General features: G+C 35.5%; 1 protein-coding gene across 2 annotated transcripts in view; it reads left to right on the top strand.

Annotated features, from left to right (window-relative positions):
• The first annotated feature begins 2,497 nt into the window (after nucleotides 1–2,497).
• Dgk (Diacyl glycerol kinase) overlaps nucleotides 2,498–15,278 on the top strand; it is a 218,231-nt gene continuing 205,450 nt past the window's right edge. For both annotated transcript variants that reach the window (XM_064062543.1, XM_064062542.1), the window contains exon 1: nucleotides 2,498–2,616. The gene's annotated coding sequence lies outside the window, so the exon portion shown is untranslated. The remainder of the gene's footprint in view (nucleotides 2,617–15,278) is intronic.

The following is a 15,278-nucleotide window of genomic DNA, read 5'->3' as shown; positions in this document are numbered from 1 at the left end:
CGCGAACTGGTTACCCCAACAAAACACATAATAAACAAAGACAAAAATATCCAATCATCGCTCCGAGGGAAAAACCCTCTCGGTGATGTAAATTTTTTTGCGAGGAATTGCCTCGATGAAATATATTTTAGCGGTGGAAGTAATAAGCCTCGTTGATGTTATTAATCTCTAGCGTTGCGAGGACGAACTTCGATGAAATAATCAATCTGCAGCGTTGTGAGGGCATGCCTCGATGAATTAATCAATCTGTAGCGTTGTGAGGGCAGGCCTCGATGCATTAATCAATCTATGGCGTTGCGAGGACAAGCCCCAGTAATGTGATCATAATAACGATGATAATAACGATGATAACCACGTCAGGGAAGAAATCATTTTAGACCCCTCCCGCCAGTTCGCAGTATAATGAACTTGTTTAACTGCCGTACATGAACTATTAGCAATCTTGCGTGAAGAATTTAGAAGTGTTATAATGTAACACTTACGTATATGCATCCAGAAACTTATTCGTAATTAAACAACAAGGTGTTTTTCTGACTAAGTGAATTTTCTGAAATCTTCTAGCACGTGGGTTATTTAAATAATCCTGATTGTTAACTTGTTTTAGCACTAGCTGACGATTAAGAAAACGTAACTTGATTGGTGAATTTACAAACAATTAAACAAATTTACAGCACGTGTTTCGCGTTGACCGGAAGTCCGCATTTTTCCGATTAAAAGGCCGCAAAGATTCACCGCGCGGGTTTGGGACACCTGAGTGACGTTGGCTACGATTGATTGTCGTTAAATAAAGGCTTCCTCCCATTTTATTAACTACCAAACCAATTAATTTAAACCTAGCTCTTACCACGTGTTTACACCCACACAAGCACATTCAGACTGACGCTACGCCATGCTGCCCTGTCTCTACTAACCCTCTGACTAAATTCCCCTAGCGCTATAACTAAACCCTGCAGAACAACCTTGATGCCTGGGGTAAACTACATGCATTAAACCTGACGCGCATATTTGGTTGCCTATGTTTAACGATTTCTTTTTGTGATTGAATTTATTTTTCTTTCAAATTCAAATTATTCAAGTGTGATTTCGCGCCGCTGTTAATTAATTTCAGCGCGAAAATTTTGATTTAAATTCGGTCACCACAACGTGATGAAAAATTTCACCAAACTTTTAAAAAGAATGATAATGGTAAACCGTTTTTGAAAAAACTCCGAGAGAGATTGTTCTGTATAACTTATATTCAAAATTTCACTGCAATAAGTCTGTTAATAATGGAGATATTACATTCTGAAAATGTATTGAACACCCTGCACGTAAAAAATAGGGAGTATTTTTAGTGTTTTTGATAAAGTGAAGCATAAATCGTCTAAACGTATGAAAATGTATTTTGGGTTGCATCTTCGGCTTGGTTAGGTTCATTATTACGCGTGAATTACCTTGCACCACAGCATAGATAACAATCAGTAGAGACGGCTCGCCGTTTTTCGTGACCCGTTTTCGTGGGTGGTCGTTCGCATTATGACCGAATGAGGGCGCCCAACTGACGTCTAAAATATTTGAAATTTGGCAGTTTTGTTGCAATATTTTTGCCAGTTTTGCTTGTTTAAGACTGCTTTTCCGGTAGAATTGTACAAATAGTATAAAAATGTAATTTTCACAATAAAAGGTAAAATCTTTGTCCGATGAATTTTCATACCGGATCCCTGTTGTGCGCCTTATTCTCTCCCTCGTGTTTGGAATTCTTGGAAAAGATAGTAAACATAACACATTTTTTGTTTAAAAAGTCGTCGCAAACGAACAACAACGGTGGTTATGAATAAAATAAAAACTGTAACAAATCAGCGTGTTTATAAATTAAATATGGACTTTTCTTTTTTCTTATTGCGATTCACGATTATACGATTTGAGCAAACTAGACAGTTTGCAATAAATTGCGTACGAATCAATTTTTGAAATTGTAAATGAAGTGATACTTCTTAAATTGGGTGGCGACATCTAGGAATAGTTTAGGCAACGACCACCCATGACGGCTTAAAATTCGGGTCAGAAAGAACAAAGGCGCCGACACGAGCTGTCTCTACTGATTGTTATCTATACTGTGCTTGCACTCTAAGGTAACGAAAGTTTAAGTGTATTGTTGATTGCCTAAAGTGTATATTAAATCCGGGATTAAATTATGACGCCACTACGCTATCACATTCCACTGCACTGTAGCCGACTTTCAAAAAACCCTTTTGAAAATTGTACAACAACGCCGCCCCCTTTATGAACAAGGTAATCCCAACCCGATTTGTCTAACACAACCGTGATTAAAAACTGGAATCACTGAAAGAAAACCATCCGAACAAAGTTCTCTACTAACTTGTCAAAATGATTCCTTCTATCCCGCCGCCTCCACCATTTCGCCGCTGCGCCGCCTACCGTCCGCCAGAGGGCTAAATCACGGTATGCCCGGCTGTTGCCATGACAACGACAGCTTCTTCGGCTTGTCCAACCAAACTCGCCGGTTCCGCAGCGAAGTGACGTCGCGTCGCGCTCTTCATCTATGATCTCGCGAGATATTTTTGAAACATTTTAGTGTTTACACAAAGTGTCACACATGGAAAACTCAAGAATGAAGTAAGTACAGTGATAAGGTTTATGGCAGCGTCTAAAACAATTAATGACGTGGGTTTTATCAGCAGGAGCGCATTTACGACTTTCGCGGCCCGAACTCGGTTTTTCGCATTTTTTGCATTTTTTCTTTTTTTTTCGTCCATAATTCGAATGAGAGGCGACGACCGAAATCCCCGGATTATTTGAATAGTAAACAAAGTAAATTAATTCTCGAACTTGCGGTTTGCGCTCTATTTTCCGCCTATCTGCACCGGATCGAGCCCGTATCGTTTTATGTAAAACAAACAGCTTTTTGTAAATTTGTAACTAAGTCAGTGCACTTTTTGCGGGTGTTTACCGTCTGGATAAATATGTGCCGCAGTTATTTCGGTCGGAGTTGTGAGTGGATGTTTCTTTTTCTTGTAGAATTAATTGTTTTTGTTTGTCGTAACTTGTTGATTGGTGTTGGCGGGTATTGCCTGACAAGAAAACAAATTTATTAAGAAATCGATACCTAGATTGGCCCGATGGACGGTTAAGTAATGCGGTATTATTCAAGAGAATATGTAACTAGGGGGAATTGGCTTAAGTAAATAATAACATAACGTGACTGATAAGTGGGTTTATTCTGTATTTTAATAATGGACTCTTTTGTTACGGTTCGATTTAATTGTGATCAGAGATGAGGAAGAGCCTACGAAAATATTTTATTTTCTTGCTGTAGAAAACATCTCTGTATTGTTTTTGGATTTTCATCTAAAACAAATAAACAATTTTAGCGTTCGGATTTTCCGAATAAAACTCACGTACGTTGTTATGAAGTTACCGACGACGTTAAAAACTGATTGATTCTTATAATTTATAATTGAGCGTTGTCGCACACATACAAACTATGCACTCATGTTTTCAAATTATAATTCAAATTCATTAAACGTACCTACTCATTGTACGTCACTGATAATTCCCGACAATTTCATTGTCTTATATTTTTGGTTTTTTGATCAGATACCTTATAATGAATAAATACTGAGTACCCTAAGCCGTAAAAAATTTGTTTTGTTCTGCAATTCACCTGGCCACAGTCGTTATTACTACTTTATGCGATGAACACTTCATTTCTTTCATTTTTTTATCCAGTTAACAGATAGCAGTCTAATGTACTAAATTTGGTGAACAGTAGGGCCGTCAATCAATGCCAATTTAATTTTATCATTTTTCTGTAACGCAATTAAGGACTTGTGAACGGAAGCTTTGTGGTGCAAATAAAGCACACCTTTGGAAATTTTTCCACGAAGTTTCTGCGCATTTTTTTCTCGTAATATAGTTAATAATGTGGAGTACTATTTTGCATTTACATTTTTTCCCTATCCTAAGTGGTCCGACATAATTATTCCACCCTTGCCTCCAAAAAATTGTGCGAAACTTTTCCTATCGATTTTGGACATGAAGCTAATTGTGCAGGGGAAACCATTGTGTGTTTTCTATGCTTGTTGTGTTTCTGGATTGTAATGAGATATCCTTGTTTCGTCCACAATTATTGTGATACGATCTAAAATATTGGAAATATTATCTTTGAAACGGCAGCAAAATGACATTCCGGCATAATTTTTTCAAACCCAAATTATGATCTGAAAGATATAATTTTTTTTCCGGACTGGACACAGAAAGAGTTTCCCAACATGGTGTTTATCTTTGACGTTTGTTTTGGCTTTCTCAGATTGGACAACCCAGTTTTCTATGATGACCTAGGTAATAAGATTCTTGAATGTATCTGTCTATCCTGAATAAATTTCCCCTTTCACAAGCCGATTCTTAATCGCCGATTCAATTTTACTAAAACTGATATTTATATCAGATGTTTTCTTTAAAAATTCATAGTGTAGACCCGGAATGGAGGAATTATTTATCAAGTAGCATTCACACAATTCAAAGTACTGTTTTAGACGCGTTGGAATCAAAGGAAAACAAGATTTCCCTTATATCTTTTTTAGTTTTAGTTTTCGAAGGTGATTTTTTTTCCAAAAAATTATTGACGTCTAAATTAAGCTGTTTTATTAAAACTACTATAATCAGTACCAACCTCTTCTAGAAAATACATTATTTATTTGTGGTTCAGAATCAGAGATAAACAAATACATTAATCGTGCTACACAAAAAGAGACCAAATTTATGAATGCCGTCCATATCTCCGCTTAATCTACGGACTGCCGAAGAAAAACTTCAGTGGCCGTATTTCGTAAAAGTCGCTTCAATATCTCTGACAAAAATGATAAAAAACTAGGTGTAAAGATATTTGGAAAGAACTTCCCTCTCGCCTGAAGTAGAATTAAACAATTTCAATTTCTTAGCAAAAATGTAAAATTTGATTTTCTGAATTATTTTTTTTTAAATCATAACGCCCATAAGTTATATAAAATAAAGATATATATGAACGTCATAAAGGTTTTTGGGAGGGATAAGTAATGAATTTGCAATAACGATTATTACGATCCTTACGATATTTGCAAGATTTCAGAGAAGTCGGTTTTCGGTGTCTGGGTAAAAAATCAAGACAGATTCATAAACATCAACTATGGAAGTGTGTTATTTTATTCAATTTAATCCATATTTATTATTTTGCGAACTTTTTTAACTGAGCGTGATCAGACAAATTTTGGTTAGCGTTTTATAATGAGCAATCAAAAAATTCTTCTAGGCACTAGTTGATCGTGCTTTTTTCGGGAACGTAAGTAGTAGAAAGCCACCGAAACGTCTGTTACTTCTGTCGATTGGATTTCCGTGTTGCATTTAGTTGTTTGTACGTCCAAGTTTGCATCCCCGTTATAACCTCATTTTTTTGACATGTCGTGTCTATGTAAATACAGACATACGTTTTAGTGGCAAAAGACGGTCGACAAATAAATAGCCTGTTTTTAACTTGTTATGATCATTGTATATAATATTTAATATGTACACTTGCGAGCATTGAAATTGGGCCACTATTCACATCTGACTTTGAATCAAAATTTCCACCGAACTACAGGGTTTCTATAAATGATTATAGGGTCGCAGTAGGTCATGTAAACGTGCCGCCTCTCAGATTTAACTGTACGGAAATCCGTACCAAGTGCCCAAGGACGCATGACAAAGATCACACATGGAGTACACACATGTGTATAACTGGTTCTCTAAACGCTTCCTATGTTTTTAAAAAATAAAACTAATTCATTACGATAAAAAGAAACAAATTTATCGCCGTTAAACATCACAGTAAATCTTGAAAATGTTCATCATTCTGTTCAAGTCATCTCAAATAATCAACAATTTCCTCAGATGAAGTCTTCTATGAGATTTCTCTTTGCTGATATTGCCATTTCGAACAAATCTCTAGATTACATCTCTCATGTAGGCCTTCAACGATGTTTCTTGAATTATTAAATCACAGTATTTGGCCAGATATTCTTGCTTACAAGCGGTTACAGAATGTACCCACTCTTCGTTTACGAAGTCCCATTGCGATAATAAGACATAACAATGAAAGTGTCTTGTTCAACAGAATAAACCATTTTCACAGTCCTCGCTTCCTAGCACAAAAACAAAATTTTCGTACGCAACCACCAAGAGTCCTGAAAATTACTGTTTTGTTGTTTTGAGCTTGGATTAACGAGAATTACTGTAATTCGCACTTGAAAAACATTAAAACAATAAACGCGACTACTTCAAATGACAGGATACAAATGACATTAGACATTAATGTGACAAGTGAGAACTGTCATAATAATGCATATTCGCGGGCATAATTTCAGCGAAGCGGGATTTTTCAAATCCATGGCCAACTACGCCCTTAGAATCATCTATAAAAGCCCTGTATATTACACTTAAAGAAACTAAAAAACCCATTAGAAAGACCAGATGTTTGTCTTTAAAATATAGCTACGAAAAACTCCATGAAATTGTTTTGCAATATTCTTTTTTGGGCAAAAAAGAAAATTGTTCAATAACGAGATTTTTTATGTTAACAAAATCAACAATTTAAAGAAGAAAATGATGTTAATATTCGGTGTTGCCACCCCTAGCTCTATTAACCCTGCGCATTCGTCTATTCATTGACTCAATTAAGGTGACGACAACTTCTTGCGGGATATTAGCCCATTCTGTTCAATGGGTATTCTGAGCTCTTGGAGTGACCCAGGACCCGGAATCCTATTTCTAATTTTTCATTTAAGTTTATCCCACAGATGTTCTATAGGATTCATATTCGGGCTACGTGCTGGCCAATCCAAACACGCTATACGCTATATTTGAATAGTGGCCCGATTTTAATGCTCGCAAGTTTATATAATTTCATAACAATAAGTTTGGTGTATACGGAGATTATCTGTCTAATAAAATTGCCAACAGACTACAGACGACAGATACACAAATGACAGACAGACAGAAATGGGAGATCCACTTTTTCACATCTACAATACTTACAATACTAGCTTACGCTCGGGAATTAAAAAGTTCCGGTACATATGCGAAGTGACGGGTTTTATGTACAATTGCTTCAGTGTTGTTTAAAAACCCTTCACAATTAGTGCTACCATGGTACTTTTTTTTTCTCTTTCATCTATGAAGACACTATCACAATGCATTAAACATTCAATTTACTGGATATTAGGGATATTAGGACGCCAAGATTAAGTTTGTACTTAAGATGTGGTGACAATTGAGGTCATATTTGATGACGTAAGCAAAATAGTTTTTGTATTTTGGATTTTTTTAGAAAGGATTTTGAAATCTAGAATTACAAATCCAGGAATGTTTAAATCACTGTTTGCTTACACTTTTGTCTTAATAATTTTTTTATTTTATACTGTATGCGATTTATTATTTAAATAAATGTACTAACATTTGTGACAACTAAAAGGGGAGTTAATTAATGTTTGTGTGTTTTTTTTTGTCAAATTGGCAACACTCTCAAAAGTTGACCTTACCTGACCTGACCTAATTGTCAAATTGGAATTTGTGGCACCAAGCCATTAGCTGTCCTCTTCCCATCATGTTTATTAGGCGCGCTCATGTCAAAAGTGACAACTGTGAATTGACAAACAAAAATTTGCTTCAATCATTAATAATAATTACTCGGTATTTCAAACAAATTAATAGGTTAATTCGTTTTTATTTTTTTTTTACCTACTCCATTGCAACTCAGTTCGATCACGAAGTCTATTTTATTGTTAATTATTTACCATAACAATTAACACAAAGTATTAAAAAACGCTGCAATCGAGTTTGATAACGTCTGATTTTTATATTGCAAGCTATCAAAGTTATTTAGGCAGAGTTTCCCTTCCACCTGAAGTCAAACACTCAAACAAATTCAGTGTCTTAAAAAAATTCAACTATGAAGGGTGGGATTCGAACTCACACGTGCAGCCTCATCCTAACTCATCTTGCACATTTCAAGTTGACAGAGTTTATCGATCCAGTAATTTTGGAGATTATCTGTCTGGGGCATTCTAGGGGGTCATGAAACATCTACAAAGTATGAAAGTAGCTATTCGCTTCATGGATCCTATTACAGTACGCTCGGGAAATAAAAATTGGTTCCCTCATTCCTGAAACATAAATAATCAAATACATCCATTGCGGTCGATCAAATATACAAGTTCATTATTCAAACTTTGTTGTCTTTTTGTCAAGGTTCACATCTTAAAATACAGACGTAGGTATAGACTAAATTATTTAACTACGTCTTCAAAATTTTGGTGCGGATAAATAAATACATTTTGGTTAGGTGTCTTTAAGGCTGATGATAACCTCAAATATTATCACTAAATTTTAGAATAATCGGTTTTGTAGTTTCTAAGATAAATTGTACAATATTATACAGTTTTACCTTTTTTTGTTACAAAAATCTGCACGTGCCGTGTTAAAAATTACGGGCATTGAGAAAACACCAATGTTGACATTAAATTTTTGGAAGGCACTTTTGGTTGCGTTTACGGTAGTCTTAAAGTATACTCAAAACTCCACAACAATCGGTCCAGTAGTTTCGGAGAATGTCATAATGAAATCCCTAACAGACAGACAGATCGAAATGGGGAACCAACATTTTTGTATTGTATAAGCCATACAAGGTGGAGAAAACATGAAATTCACCATTCGTTAATTTGGGAAAACGTAACGAATTCTATTTTTAGTGACTATAAACATATTTCTCTGATAATGTTACACAAATTGTGATACGGTAATTTTAAATACGAGCCAACAGACCGTCAGATGACAGACAGCCGGAAATGGTTCACCGAGGTTTTTGTTTTCTAGAACCTGTAAAATGTCAAGAACACATCCACAAGGACGGTTTTTTTTAAGCTACGTAATTATTTATTGTTGTGCAGTCCAGCAAACACTTTTAATAAAATATGATTTTCTATCAGAGTGTATCAACATTCTGTGAGTTAAAGATAAAATTGTTTACCCGTCACACCCGGAGTTATTTTAATGGATTCTCAGGCTTCTGGACTCGCCCACGACTGTCCTGGAATGTAAAATGACACTTTCGGGCTTCATGCGTATTACACTATTTCTTGTGGACATTCTCCTTTAACGAATATCCCGTATAAATTTTAAATTGTGCTAATTTGAGAAGTTCCGAAGTTTAAATTAAAAAACTGTAGAACAGTAACTCTACATACATTTTGCGTAACATTTTTCCTGTACACCCCAAAACCTTCTATTATTCCTATTGTTTGAAAAATGCAATGCAATACCCGTAGACCGAGCCACAGACAACGAAAAAAAGCAAAAGTCCTGAATTTAAAAACCAAAAGGGCACAGTGTGTACCGTTGAATTTAGTTTCATTTAGTTTTAGGTGTGATAAAATAAATTGTATGGTTCTGCGTTCTCGGCACGAAAAATGACACTTACGCCCCCTATTACGTACCCATCGTTTCTATTGCGCTTAAAACAAACAACAATTTTATTACTTTTGCAACTGATACAAAACATTAATTTTTAATTTCTGATTTAGAACAGCCGTTCCGCCAGTAAATGTGTCATTATTTCTCCACGAGATAATGCCAACACACGCTTCGATATCAGCCGCTTCCTACGCGACATAAATGAACCTCGCACACGCTATAAATGTCACCTGCCTCTATTGAGATCTGAGAATTTAATTTCTTGACTTTCTTCGTATTTATCTCCATTATTCCTACTGACGCTAAATAGGTATTTACTGCGTCTTACTCTTGCACTAAGCACATCAACTAACAAAACTCTCTCGAGAAATTAAAAGCATTTTTAAGTGGAAAAGTGTTGTAGTCGCTCCACGTCTCGTAAGCTTCATATAATTGCCGTTCGTTTTCCTTTTTCAAACAGTTTGCGAAAGTCGCTCCAGTATGTCACATTATTTCAGGCGAACTCTCCGGGAAGCGGATCTTTGTCAAATACAGGGAGAAAAATACGAAGATCTCGTGGCGTGTCTGTGTTGTACTAAATGTTTTCCTGGAAACTTGCTAAACGAGATAGTTGGTTCTGCATTGCGGAAGATGACACAAAAAGCAATATTTTTTTGACAGCGGCTGGAAACGCGAGTGTGTCCTGCGGAATATTAAAGATTTGTTTTCGGCTGTGGTGGAGGGACTTGGGAAGGTGAAAAAAGGGACAAAATGCAGGAAACGTCGGTGGAGTTGATAAATTAGATCTTGGGAAAGGTCGTTTGGAGTTTGCAATATTTTAAGTTTTGTTCGCCAAGAACTGAAACAAATATGAGGATGTCGCATTTTTTTGCCTTTTTCATTTTAGAGTTTACGAATTTTTTACATTATTTGAATTTAAAAGCCTTAATTTCGAAAATAAAAACATTAACATGTGTATTGATAATATGTAGCTACGAATATGTGCAGGTGTGATCGATTCTATGCAGAGAATTACCAGGTGATGTTTTAAATTTCTGCTCTACTTACCCATGGCGCTTACGTCAGCGGTGAAATGTGTGGCGTAACTTGAGCTTGAAGGGTATACTTTAGGTTGTTTGAATATCCAGCGTCAGTTCGAAAAAGTTAATCTTTTATTTACAACAATCATAACCACACTTACTATGCAATAATTGCTGAAAATCTTGACCTTCAACCTCTAAAGACACATTAACTCTTCGTTTGATATCCTTGAATACTCGGTCAAGAACTTCTGGTGTAATTTGTTCACACTCTTCTCGAATTCGGGTTTGTAAGTCGTCGATGATATGCATAGGTTTTGAAGATGGTGTTTTTCAACGTCGGGAACCCGAAATAATCCAAAGGTATCAAATCTGGTGATAAAGGTGGGTAGACTGTGGTCAGTCTGGTAACTAATCAAACAGTTATCATAAAATTCCCTTGAGAAATTTAACGTCATTTGTTTTGTATGAGCTGTAACGCCGTCATATTGAAAAAAACCATTCTGTAGTTCCTTGGGTTGGTCAGTGAATTCCTGTAGCATACTCTGGTACCGCAGCTGTAACAGCCCCAATTTTTGCGATACTGACTTTTCGATCTTTAATTCCATGATAGATGACTGCTTTTGGTATTCCATAAAATTCTTCGGCTTAGCGGAAAATTTTGTTTTTATTTTCTACATCTGACACTGCTCTCGCCAAATCTTCTTGGCTGTACGATGGACCAAGTGTCTTCTTCTTATAATTTCTGGGCATCCTAAGGGCAAAATATTGCCTGGAGTGGCTGACAAATCAGTAAATATAGCTGTGATATGTGTGGTGGCACAGTAACACGTTGGCAATCGGAGAAAGATAAGCGCCCTCGTGGTCTAGTGGTTAGGATACCTGCCCGGCAAGCGGGTGACGTGTGGTTCGATTCCCACCGAGGCAGTAACATTTTTCTTCCCTTACCTTCAAGATGTGTTTACAATTTTTTACGTGGGGTAATTGTAAACCACGATGGCACATTCTTAACCTTGAGAAAATCACAATTGTAAGCACCGTACTTGTCAAGACAGAGTACGTAGAGTAAACATTGCATATCTTTATGGCGTGAAAATCATCAACTCCGTAGCACTTCACCACTCCAGAAACAAGATTTTTCAGTAGCTAAAAATTAAGGAACCAGCGAAACTAACCTAATGTCTATTCGCGGCAGACCTGCTAAATACGACACTGGAATAGCGTTACCAACACAAGAGCAGTGGCCAGTGCTACCAACTTTTAAAACGGAAGAAAATAAAAACGGTGTTTACAATTACCCCATCTGACCCTAACTAACGAAAAGGCACGTACAAACAAACCAAACAGGAAAGAAGAAACTAGGTTATATTTATGTTGACTGGCTACCACGCTAACTTTTCGGCAACTCAAAATACACTCTTCAAGTTCAAGTTACGCAACACGTTTCACTGCTGACGCAAGCGTCATGAGTAACTACAGCAGAAATTTAAAAAATCACCCGGTACTACCAAGGATTATTATAACGCTTATAAACGAATGTATTGTTAAGGGTCATTTTCGATCCTGCTTAAAGGTGTCCAAAGTCATATTTGTGCACGAAAAATGCAACGTGAGTTACCTAGATAATTACAATAGCAATCTCCATAACACGTATTTTTAGTAAAAAGTCGTACGGATCCAAAGAAATTCGACATGTAGTGAGCATGACAAAATATAATATACAGTATCTAGGGTTTATACAAAAAGAGATGAAAAATTAAAAATCCAGTACTAGGAGGATGTTAATCAACAATACGAGTAAGTACTTCAAAGAAAGTGTTTTCGAATCACTAGAGTGAAGAAGAAATTGAAAAAGATACATAATATAAAAAGAAGTTACACAGGAAATACTTAAACTCCAAAAAATCATGGATAAAGTAGAATATAAAGAAATGCAAGCAACAATAAAGTGAAAAATATCTAATAAAAAAAATTAATTTTGGAAAGAAACTGCCAAAGAATGAATCTATACATATAGCAAGAACCAGAGAAGCACTAAAAGTTAGAGAATTCACATAAATCTAAGGAGAAACGAAAGTAGAAATATAGTGACAATATAACCACAATAGAAGAAATTAAACTGGTTTTTAAATCCTCAAAAAATGGAAAGTCGTCCGGACCAGGAGATATTGAACCTAGAAACAAAAATTAATTTTAATGAATACTATGTCATATACACTTTGTTTTGATGACATAGTATTAATTCGTAATTCACACGAAAACTACGGATAAAGTAGAATACTTATAATATTGGAGGAGAGAGTCAAAATCTTACACTAGAAGATAAGACAGTGATAAGACAATACCAGGACGACAAATACTGTACCGTATGAACAGTGTGTGACGCAAAATTTAAATTTAATATTTAGTGATTCTGTAAACACTGTGGAAGATATTACGAAAATTTTTGGATACAGCATAAAAATAGTGGGTCCCTTTGGCCACATTTTTTCTACTATAAAAATATAACAACTTTAAAAAATTAGCAACTACAAACTTTGAAATGGTGTTTTTATTTTTTCTGGAAACTAAATTTTTAACTACGGTAAACTTTTGCAGAAAAAACAGTGCTGAAGAAGCTTCAAAAATGTTTAACACTGTATTTGAAAATGTGAAAAATATGAGGGACGAATTTAATTTCATAAAAATTGAGGCAGAAAAGTTAACTGGAGGAGTAAGATGGAGTTTTGGAGAAAAAGAATGTCGATAGAAAGGATTTTTTAATGTTGATGATTTTCAAATACAGTCAAATGTATTAAGTAAGAAAGTAAGCGTATTTTTTAAAACAATGGATACTATCATCTTCTTCTTCTTCTTCTTCTTCTTCTTCTGTCTAAGGTTGACCATCCTGTCAAGTCTTATATTGTTGACTGCGGATCCAAATAATTCAGTTGAAGAGTAATGAACACATCCTCTTAAATTCTTGAGCCATGACCCTCTTCTTCTTCCTATATTTCTTTGCCTTTGTATCTTTGCTTCCAAAATTAAACGTAACGTAGCACAAGTGGAACACCAAAGTTTTTGACATAATCAAATTTCTCAAACTTTTCACGGTTTGTATTCAAAAGTTTGAAATAATGTTTCTGAGAAAGAATTTATATCAAATGAGTAACCTAAAATATTCTGAAGACATTTTCGGACTCCAAATTTTCCCAATTTCATAGTTTTTTCTTATACTTGTACCCGTAACTCCAAATATTTTATTGACCACATTCGTACGACTTATATTTGGAAAATAATTATGTGCATATTTAAGCAATTTATGCGCACATTTTATCATTTTGCAGGGCATTATATATCCTCGTAATTCAGCAAAATTTTGTGCAGATATTCATGAAATAATTTCAGATCAAAATCTCTGTGAAAGTGAAAACTGTCGGTGGGGCCTTTTGTCGTCGCCAGCCCGCCCCATCATAGAACATCAGATCTGACCATAAACCTGACACATGGCGGCAACTGCCGCCTTCTTCATATCTCCTAAGAATTTCCATATAGACTACTTCCGAGGTAATAAAACGGCCATTATTGTTCATAACGTGGCCGCTGGAGGCGCACTTCTTCATAACAACAAATTTAATTGACTCCCTAAACGATAATACGTTATCTCGATTGTTTTGTGTTATTTGTCGTTGTCGGAGAGCCGAGTCTTTTTTAATGAAAAAATTATCTTTACTTGAAAATAACGCATCTGCGCTTTATTTACCCTCTGAAAATTTAATAACGAATGAATGACGTTATCTCGGACCCTGATGTTTTTTAATTCATTCTCTAGCATCGGCTTTATTTTGGAGAATTTCGCAGATTGGGAGAGAACGAGCTCGAAATTTGCGAGCCTGTCGCGAAATATAACACTTGGAGGAATGTGTACGAGCGAAAACATGGAGATGATATTAAAAGTGGAGGAGGTACAGAGGTGGGAGATAAAATTTTGAATTTAAAAGGCTAAATTAGAATGCTAATAAAGGGCACCATAACTTGGTGAAATTGTGGTGTTTTTTTTTCTCTTATCGTTCTCGGTTTCCTGGGGACTCCTCGATGTTGCGGTACTATTTAGTGAGCGTTATGCTAATATTATCTGTGTTTTAGAGACTTTTATACATGCAAAGGTACAGTGAAAACAAAAATTCTGTTTGTTAATAATTAATGAAGTTGCTAATAACAGTGTCATTAAAAACTTAAAACACAATGCTTGCAAATGGAAAAGTGGTACACATTAGGACAACTGACTGTGGTGGTTGCTAGATAAAAAAGAATGTTAAAAATAAAACTATTATCACTAAGAGATGTTTGAATATGAGTATGAATGTGCATAAGATATGAAGAAGTGCGTGTCAAAGCGCATGGCTAGAGCAGGATATCACTCGCAGTTTTAGACCCAAAACAACATAAAACTTGATGGAATAAATCAACTTTGTTAACAGGACGCATCTTCCAGTTGAGCAACTACATAATATTTCAACATAATATTTTCTGTGGCTTGTGAGAAAAGGGTTCATTATATGATAGTCACGAAGTCGTGGTTATACAAAGCTTTTGTAAATGTTTCATATAATCAGTAACCTGTGAAATTTTAAAATGTTACTGATGTGCCACTTTTCGTAATGATGGACACTTTTAGAATTTTAATAAATACGTAATCTCTCAGAATAATAAATTGTGACATTGCAAACTTCGTCTCTGTTATTTTCGTATTGTCGAGTAAAATTGTATTTTTGAGGTTTTTATCAGTAGCGTTTATTC

Source organism: Zophobas morio, unplaced genomic scaffold, assembly GCF_036711695.1.
Source record: "Zophobas morio isolate AGI-343-1 ecotype UQ-CSIRO unplaced genomic scaffold, CSIRO_AGI_Zmor_V1 ptg000023l, whole genome shotgun sequence".
NCBI classification, from domain to species: Eukaryota; Metazoa; Arthropoda; class Insecta; order Coleoptera; family Tenebrionidae; genus Zophobas; species Zophobas morio.
This window is presented reverse-complemented; position numbering and strand designations above follow the sequence as displayed.